Consider the following 10,014-nt stretch of genomic DNA (forward strand, 5'->3'; position numbering starts at 1 on the left):
CTCTAGCCAACTGAGCTAACCCGTCACCCCATCTTCCTTTCATTTTTAAGAAGCACTAAACTCTCAAATAGCAGCGAAGCTGTAAAACTGTTGACAATCAGCAAATCTCCAAGCAAGTTTACCATCATCCATTCTGATTCATTATAATCACTGGAATTTTAGGTCACACCAGAGCCATCTGCGAAGCAGCCTCCCCAGATGATTAAAACACTCCTGTACAATGTGCATTTACAAATTGAAAATTAATGAGGAAACATGTTTAAAAATTGACTATAGCTACCCAAGGGTTTAAAAACACTTTAAAATGCATAAAGAAATCACTTGGCTATGCAGTCCTCCTTAGTGACAAATAAGTTGCATTACTTCTCCGAATTACTTCTGCTGAATTAACTTTTCAATGTGTTGGTTATTCTGGTTGCATCCTAACATCATATCTCAAAAACTACTAATACAAATCACATCCCCCGGCTCCTATCCTCCAGGCCAAATCATTTTGCATCTTTCCAGCTCAGGGTAAATGACCCAGAACAAAGCAAAGATATTCCTCATGAATGACTGGTATACCAGCAAACACAATTGTATTCTGCCAGGGGATGGTCCTCTGGGTTAAAAGTTTCTCTGGTGCTCTTGGCTGCAAACACAAAATGGAGACTCTCTGCGTCATAGCCAGTTCTCTGATCACTGCTCCTTTTTTTTTCTCTCTTTCTTTCTTTTGACTTGGTCTTTCTCCTCTACCATCCCACCTTGCCTTCAGTCTGGCATTCCACCTGGCAGCCTCTGGGACAGGCGTCTTGATTGGGAAGCTAGAGAGGAAAGAGGAGGCATAATCCGCGTCCTCCAGGCGCTTAGTCCAATAAGAGCAGTAAAGGCCGGGGTTTGAGTGGGAAACGAACCTTTGAGACCTTTGACCGGTGCCAAGCATGTGCTGGAACAGGGCCAAGTGCTTTGCATTTGTGATTGCATCCAAATCCCACCCCCAGGCCTGTGAGATAGGCCGTCCAGTATCACTGTTTATAGGTCAGAAAAGCAAGGCCTTGACAAGTTGTGCAAACTGCCTAGGGTCATAGTCAACACTGTGACCATGAATAGACTTCACTCAGGTGTATGCATGCACCATGCAGATAACACCACATGTAAATCAGTAGCAGATGCTTAGAGTGATGGATGCATCAGCCAAGAAATGTAGGTCAGTTAGATGAGGAGATAAGCTTGCAAGGAGTCACAGCAGATGCAAATGGCAGGTATAGTCCACTGAGATGGCTATGGACTGAATTGTGTCCCCCCCCAAATTCTTATGTTAAAGTCCTAACCCCCAGTGCAACCGTATTTGGAGAGAGGGCCTATAAGGAAGTAATCAAGGTTAAATGAGGTCCTAAGGCTAAGGCCTTAATCCAACAGGACTAGTGTCCCTACAGGAAGAGGAAGTGACACCAGAGAGTGCTCTCTCGCTCTCTCTCTCTCTCTCTCTCTCTCTCTCTCTCTCTCTCTCTGAACACACACACAAAGGAAAGGCCTTAGGAGGACAGAGTGAGAAACTGGCCTTCTGCAAGCCCAGAAGGAAGCCCTCACTAGAAGCTGATACCCTGAATATGGACTGGTAGCCCCCAGAGCTGCGAGCAAATAAATTTCCGTTGTTTAAGCCACCCTGTCTGTGGTGCTGGGTTTTGTCAGTTTGAGCTGACTAGTGCAGAATCAAGAACAGGGAATTCAGTCACCTGTGACTGGAGGTCAATGCCAGGGTGGGGCAGCAGCAAATGGCCTCCACATTCAAGCTAAAGCACAGGACCACGGAAGGAGAGTCTCCCCCCAGCCCCGTCAGCGCTGGCCGTATTCCTGGATGAGAACCCATGTTGCGTTAGAGCATGACGACATTTGTTCTAGGCCTGCCTCCCCTGCCCTCTACTGTGAGTGAGTCTGCAGGAAGCACTTTGCCTCGCTCACCCTTTTATCCCTGTCATCCTGATACACAGAAGCTGCTCTTTATGTTTCTTTAGTGGACTGAGGGTTGGATATCTGAGAAAACGGGGCAGGCCTATGCCTGCAGGAGGAGTCAAAATAAGAACATTTGTGAGTAGCAGGGATTTGGAGGGGTGAAGCATCATCCAGTCTACCCTAGAGTGACATGATCAAAACGATTCGGATTAGATGACTCTGGCAACAGCATATGGGACAGAGCAGCAGGGGTGGCACTGTCAGGCATGTTGCCTTCTGGAGGCCATTGCCGAAACCAGTCGGGACACACTTGCAAAGGGAACTGGACAATAGCACTGGGAAGAAGAGGCAAGGAACACTGTCCAGGAAACATCAACTGCAAATATTGAATGCACATCTTCATTAATTCAGCAAATATCCATTGACTGCCGGCCTCCTTTGAGGCACTATCAGAGATTCTGCAACTCAAGAGCGAACAAAGCCATCCACACTATACCCGCCCTCAGTGATCTGACTAGTGCAGGCAGAATTGAATCAGGTAACCACAAAAACAAGTTTATAACTGCCAACTACGAGCAGTAACATGCAGACATACTGTGTGGTCTTATAAGAAATGGCAACAGTGGGGCTTCCCTAGTCTAGGAAGCTCAGCCTCCCCAGAGCCCTGGAGTGAGACTCCTTCTCTCACCAATGGGTAAAGAAGAGGTGAACAAAACACCTTTTTGCACCCACAGCACAAAGGCCTAGTGAATCTTGAAGCTCTTCAAGAATAAAGTCAACTCCATTCTCTAGTGCATTCCTAACCCAAACATCCCTCAAATAGACCATTGGGCATGGAGGGAGCCAGAGAGGAGACACGGATGGCTGTTGTATCCAGCACGGCTGCAGGTGACAGCATATAGAGCCAGCACTCGCTGATAATGAGTTTCAGTGCATGAAGGATGACACCTGAATTACAGCCCAAGTCCTTTTCATTCAGTGGTGCCTCCTTGGGATTAGGCTCCAGGCAAACAGTTTGTTAAACAAATGTATTCATTTCAGGTTTCTGGATGAGTGTGTCAGAAGAAGGTAATAAAAAAAGAAAGAATCAGTTCAAGTGAAAATTGCCATAGGTGGGATATTTATTTTTAATTTCATGAGTCAGTGTGAGATTGTTTGGCAGATTAAAATCATAATGTATAGTGTCAACTGTTTTAACGTTACCAATTCAGGGTTTACAGAACTTATTTTGACAGTCTGGGGCTGTCATCCGGCAATCACAACCTCTTTAGAAAGCTCACTATGAATTTAGCCCAACAGGGAAATGCATCAAGATGGACACTCGCAAAACCTTTTTTCTTGTGGTTTTTAATATGGTAAAGGGGAATATGAAATCTATTTTAAATCCTCTGGGATATTCACTAGATATTTATCAAAAAATGTTTTTACATGGGTATTTTACTTCCTATCAAGTGCTATTCTCCTTCGCAATCAGATTATTCTAGCAAGAAGTCCCATAAACACATCAGGAGAGCAACTTTAATGAGGCTTGAGAAAAACAAAGGGATATGAGAATGTACAAGTATGTGTTTTTATAGCCGGTATTAATATTAAGTTTGTTCTATGAAGACAAAGAGAATTTTGGACTGACAGATAGAAGGCAGACTGAGAATGATTTTCACTCACAATAATGAAGAAATAAATGTCTCAAGTCAAATTTATGCAAAGATGGAGGTGGAAGGGATGTGCTCAGAAGGTTGTAGATTTCCATCACTGGTGCTGGGAGTGTTGGGCTTTGACTAACCAGTTGGTGTAAGGGATCCAGGCTGCAGATGGTGAGTTGACCTAAATGGCCTAAAGTGCCCCTTCTAGCACCATGTACCTGGAATAACTGGCCTGGGCACTAAGCCAGGTGCTTCAGATATACCTGCTGGAGAGAGAAGACCCACATGCCCCAAATGACAGTGACACAGACAGCATATACTTGAGAAGTTTTCTGATAGTGACTAGAATGATTTTAGGATTTGTGATGAAAATCACATATATAATCGACTGGAAGTTCCAGAAGAAGTTCCAGGAAGATACCGAGACTTGCAGTGTAAGCAAAATGGTGACTGGAGAAAAACCTTAAGGTGAGACAGGCAAGCTAAGGCAAAAATATCAATCAAGGGTCCTGGAACTACTAGTGAGGAACACAGACTTTAGAAAGCCAACAGGAAGTTCTTCAACCACGGATAAGACCTGGTTGTAGTAGGATCTGCTTGTTAGATTGAGGGTGGGGTAGCTATTGTGTCTGAAAACTTGAGTTAAGTATCAGTAAAGACTGTTCAAAAAGCCACAAGCCCTAAGACTCTGATCCAGCAGGTCTGGAATTGTGCCTAGGATTCTGAATATTTACTTACCTTCTTGCTGTCCCCCTCCACCCCATGATTCTACAGCAGGTGGTTCCCAGAGCTAGTTTGATTAAACAGGATTTTTGAAGACGAGAATGAAAACTTAAGTTAAGCTGGCAACTGTTACTGTAATGGACGCACCCGTGTATGAAGTCTGGATGACTGCTGAAAATTCTTTAAATTGATCTGAAGTCTTCGGTTACCACACACTGCAGCTGTCAAGACAATGTGGGTGGCGAGGAGAAGATGTAATCCTTCAACGAGAGACCTTGACAACAGCTTGGCCAGTGCGCAGTGGAACTCTTTTCGCCCTCTGAGATCCCGTAAACTATCCAATCTCTCATCCACATGGCAATGTTTTAAATGTTCAGAGGCATTTAATATAGTTCTCCCTAGTAAATGCATCTCCAAGATGAATGATTTGAGTTGCTTCAACTGTATCTTACAAGAGATGGTTTCTAACCACGTCCACTCCTGCTCACCATCTTCTGATAATCTCCCAGTTTATCAGTCTCTCCCTTCAATAGGCACACTCATATGTGAATACAGTATTCCTGTTTACTGTATCCAGGAAGACATACAACTTCCCTCTCCCTTGTTCTTTCCATCTTGTTCTTATTAATGCAACCCAAGGTCTCATTAGCTTTTTCTGGAGTTAGCTAGTAAATATCAGCTGGTGAATAGTGAAACTGGTAGAAAAAAGAGAACACTCTTATCAGAATTTGTTCTTAGTGAAACTGGTTTCTGACAACAATAAGCATTGAAACAATTCCATTAAGAATAACATATAACATGCATATACTCTTGTCTTTAATGTTAGCATTTCAAATCAGGGTTTATAAAACATAGATGTGCATAATTCAATGAAGATTTAATTTCCAAAATAGGTTCTCTGGCCTTTACTGCCTGTCTTTTGAAACCTCTAAATGAATCTTGGTCCCTTCCAAGAGTATCTCTGGATGGGATAGCAGCTGTCGAGACAATAGGGGGGAGAGAAGACACAATCTCGTCAACCAGAGACCTTAACAACAGCTAGGCTAGTGCACAGTGCCTGCTATTGTTTCCTAGACTATTGATTAAGCAATGTGTAACCATGGCAACGATCTTCTATTCCTGGAAAGGTTAGTGGGGTGGGATGAACAGCCTGCCATGGTTAAAAAAAAAAAATGAGGTGTTAAAATGAAACAGAGATCTTAACAGTTCTTTTCTCAAGTTACTGAATAGCAATTGTCAATGCTAGTGTCTTACCTTAAGCATTTCATCACTTTAAAGAAAATCCACCAAGAATCTGGAAGCGCACACTCAAGTCAGGCAACAGGAGGAAGCTTCAGGATATGGGGTGGGGGAGATTGGGGTGATGGATGCATTCCTGGCTTTCTTCCACTGAATTTACAACACTGTGTTCACTTGCGACTCACAGCAGAGGGAGGTGTCTTGTGTATCCTGCTGATGAGGAATGCCTGTCCTTTCCTCCAAAATGTATTTGCTATGCATGCTATTCATTTGCACCTGTGCAGACCAATGACTGCTAAACTAACTGCCTGGTTCTAAGAAGGCATTGCCTAATTGTTTCCAGTGACCAGAGGCCCAAGGGAAAAAGGGTTAGAAGGACTCCACTTATGGGGACTCCAGGCATAGAGAGTCAGCCTGAATGCTGGGCAAACTATAACACACACACACACACACACACACACCACACACACACACACACACACACACACACACACCTATTACCAAGGAGGATTCGTGGTGATTTCTAGAGATACAAAAATGAATCAGACACATTTCTGACCACCAGGTGCTTGGTTGATAAAAAAAAGAAAATCAAAGCAACACACATCGGGGTATTTCTAATGGTACATTGCGAGAACAACAATTCAACTCAACACAGAAATGTGGATGGCCAGAGGATCTGGTCTTACAGTGGTTTTGTAAAAATCGATGAGGTTATGTCCCTGCCTTGTCCATCCTTGCTTCTTTAAGCCAGCTGACTGTTTATGCTCCACAGGGCGGGCACTTCATGGTGCCCCTCAGGCACGCCTTGAACCCTAGACCTCAAATTATTTTGTTCTCCATTTTTCTATTGTCTTTACACCCACTACCCTTAGCTCCTTCCCTGCTCTTACCCCATCCCCTCACAGCTGACATAAGGCTAAGTGGGTTCTTCTTGCTCCTTTGGCATCTCCTTCTGCTGTGCCCTCCCTAACCCAGCTTGGTCCCCAGGACTCTGTCCTAGCACGAGCTCAGCTGTTCAGTGCTGGCCTGCTTTACTCCAGGCTGTTGACAGGGAGTAGCATGCTGACTCTAGCCCAAACCCCTGCAGCTATCACCAGGTCCTCCAAGGATTTTTGCAACCTCCCTCTGCCCCACACATCTTAGCATTTTTGACAGATAGGGTAACTCACAAACCATTATACCAGCTGGTTTTTCAAAATTGAATCTGGTCCTGCAAACCTTGAAAAAAATAATTATTGCTTTTCATAATAGCCTGAGACTAAATCTGATATGTGGGTAGACAATGGCCCTTACACCTTCAAAGAAAGCTAAAGAACAAGTCCAATAGTAAAAAGTCCTATTGATAAATGGAAGCTCTAAGCTACAAAAGTGCTTATTCACTGACCAAGAGCCCTGCAATTTATTTTACTTTATTAGACGCTGAATCCTTCAAAAAAAAAAAGAAAAACTGCTGGAGTTCCAAAAGCTCTGAATATCATTATTATAAGTGTGTTTAATCTAACATTTGAAGCTGCTTGGAGTCTAATGCTATAGTTTATATGAGATCACACTTCTCTGCCATTCATATATGTTAATACAACTCCTGAGCTTTGTGAAGACACAAAAGGGACCCATCATTTAAAACAAAGCAGTATTTCTGATTTTAGAATATTTTATGCAGATTATTCTCCTCCCAACCATTACTGACATCCTAGTCAACCAATCCTGGGGTGAAGGAGTTGAGAAAGTGTACCTGAAGATGAAAGTTACAAATGAAAGATAGATCTCAGTTTGGGGAAAGACAGTAAAAGGTCAGTTTCTTATCTGGTGTTTAGATTTCTTCTACTATATTCATGTCAAGAAACCATCCACCCTACGCATGGATCGTTCCAGCCTCACAGTGCTGCCGATTCCATTTTTGCATATGTCGGGGGACAATTAGGAAGCCTATTCTCATATAAACTTGAACTTGTTTAATGACAACTTCGAACTTACACTCGCACAAAGACACGCCACTTAGGACAAGGCTCAAGAAATTAACACACAGCTTCATTTAATTTGGAGAGAGTCCTGTGAGCCACGAGCTATATTTCACAAGCACCGTCACGCTCTGGATCTAAGAACAAAGTCACAACAGCAAGCGTTCAAGTTATTGCCCAAGACAGTGCTTCCCATGCTTGTTCAGTCCCAGGCAGCCCTGTGATCCTGGCACAATGCTCCTTTGACAGTGACAGTGGTAGTAGGAGGCAGGGGGTCTGTTCATTCTTTATTTATCTAGTTAATTCTTCTCTCCTTGGCCATATGGCCTACCCAAGCACACACTGAGCGTCTGCAAACACACATGCATACAGACTGAGTGTGTGTTCCACGAGCAAAATGCACACACTCCCACACAGAACATGTCCTTTCTTTCTCCACAGCAGTCGCCACCACCTCTACATTTTAACTTCTTTTTTTAAAAAAGATTTTTATTAGGGAATTGGGGGAAGGGGAACAGACAAGTTGCTGTCCTTTTGTTCTTCAGTCTAGTTGTGGAAGACGTTGCTTCACTGGCCCAAGTTGGCACCATCATTGCGCTCTTCCCGGGCGAGGCAGATCAGTTGCTGGCTTCTGGATGGCCACTCACGGCAGCTGCTGGCTGCTCACGCTGGCTGTTGGCTACATATGATAGCCCATGGCAACCCACTGCCACAGGGTTTGCAGCCTACACCGACGCCAGCAACTCACGGCAGCCCAGCTCCAGGTTGAGCTGTTGTTCAGAATCTTAGCTGTGGAGGGCAGTGTCACTGGCCCTCATATGTGGGATCCGAACCAAGGCCCTCTGGCATCCTAAGACAGCTCTTAACCAATGCACCACTCGGCCGGCCCTCTACATTTTAACTTCTAAGTTACAATCCGACAAACCTTTCTTGGGGACACCTTGAATGTCCCCATGCAGATCAACAATATTTTCTAGTGTGCCCACATTTTAACACCCTGACAGGTGACAGAAAACATCTGAGAGCGTCGCTCCTGGATAAGGCAGAGATCTAGGGAACTGAAAGCCCCCCTCCCCAGTTTGGAATGTTCCAGAGGTTCACATATCTCACTTGACAAAGGAGGATGTCTTTGTTCATCTGGCAAAGTGTGTAACTTCTGTCTGGGAAGATGGGGACTTTGTGGAAAGTATTCCCTGGATCTTCCCTAAAGCAAGGTCTGAGGAAGAGCAAGAAAAACAAGGGGTGGGGGTGGCTGGTTGTTGACAACACACGCATAATAAAAGCAATGGGTGGAGGGCAAATGGTGCTTTCCCTACAGAATGGAGCCAGAAACTGAAGATCGGGGTACCTATGGAGGAATTTCCTTTTTTATTTATTATTTTTTTATTTTTACTTATTTTTTTTTCATTTGATTATTTCTCTGTTTTTACCATTGTCAAAAGAAGTAAAGTCCTTAAAAGTGCCTGCAGGCGTATCTTAGTAGGAGCAAGGAAAGTATAGCTTGCTTGGGATACCAAGTTTAGCATGAAGGTCAGAGAGCCCCCCAAAAAACAAAGGGGCCTGCTGGATGAGGTGAGAGAGCGAGGGACGGGGATGAGACGCCGAGGCCCCATGCACAGCCTTTGGCCCAGGCGTTGGCTTTGCTGACATCTCTTCTCAGCACCCAGTGAAGCCCTTTGTGAAAGTGAGAAATAGAGCGTCATTGGGGTCCAGCTCTTCTCCTTCAGGCAACCTTCCCACTGTTGCTCCCACAATTCTAGGAGAGAAAACTGAAAAACTGGCCCACCCCGTGAGGTCCTGAATGTCTAGGACTCCTCCAAGAGGAAAATCAAGTTTGGAAAGCACAGCTTAGGAGAGGGAAAGTACCTACTCTCCAACAGTGTTTCCCAAAGAACACTGCACAGACCTCCTCGGGAGGGTAACAGATCTTCCATGGGAGAAAAAAAAAAAAAAGCTTCTATTGTCATATCAGGCTGGGGAAAGCTGGGTGAAATAAAGTGAAATGGGTTTTTCTCCTGCTCTCCTTCTCAGAATCTTCAATATGCTGATGTCTATTGTAAATTTCCAAGCAGGGGTATGGATCTAACATGCACAGACACTCTGTCCAACGGGAAAAAAAGCACTAACAGAAGGACTGCAGGTCTCAGCTGACAGCTGTTTAAACTGGGTAATGGTTCAGGGTCCTTCAAAACATGCTTGGTTTTTGCTTTCTTCTTCTACAGGTAAGATGGTCCTACTGGCAGCTCTTGCTTTACTCCACCATTTCACCTTTTAACCCTTCTTCTTGTTTTCTCCCATATTTGAGTAGATGCCAATTCAGTATCTAACCCTGCTCTTGATTTAAAACTAAATGAAAATAAGAGCCATAATACCTTTTCAAGGCCAACAGACCTTTCCTTTCCTTCTTTTTAAAACGGAAGTAGAATTGACATAACATTATATTAGTTTCAGCTTCACTCAGTAATGATTTGGTATTTGCATATATTGCAGAAATGATCACCCCCAATAAATCCAGT

The sequence above is a fragment of the Hipposideros armiger genome, unplaced genomic scaffold, assembly GCF_001890085.2.
Source record: "Hipposideros armiger isolate ML-2016 unplaced genomic scaffold, ASM189008v1 scaffold_909, whole genome shotgun sequence".
NCBI lineage: Eukaryota > Metazoa > Chordata > Mammalia > Chiroptera > Hipposideridae > Hipposideros > Hipposideros armiger.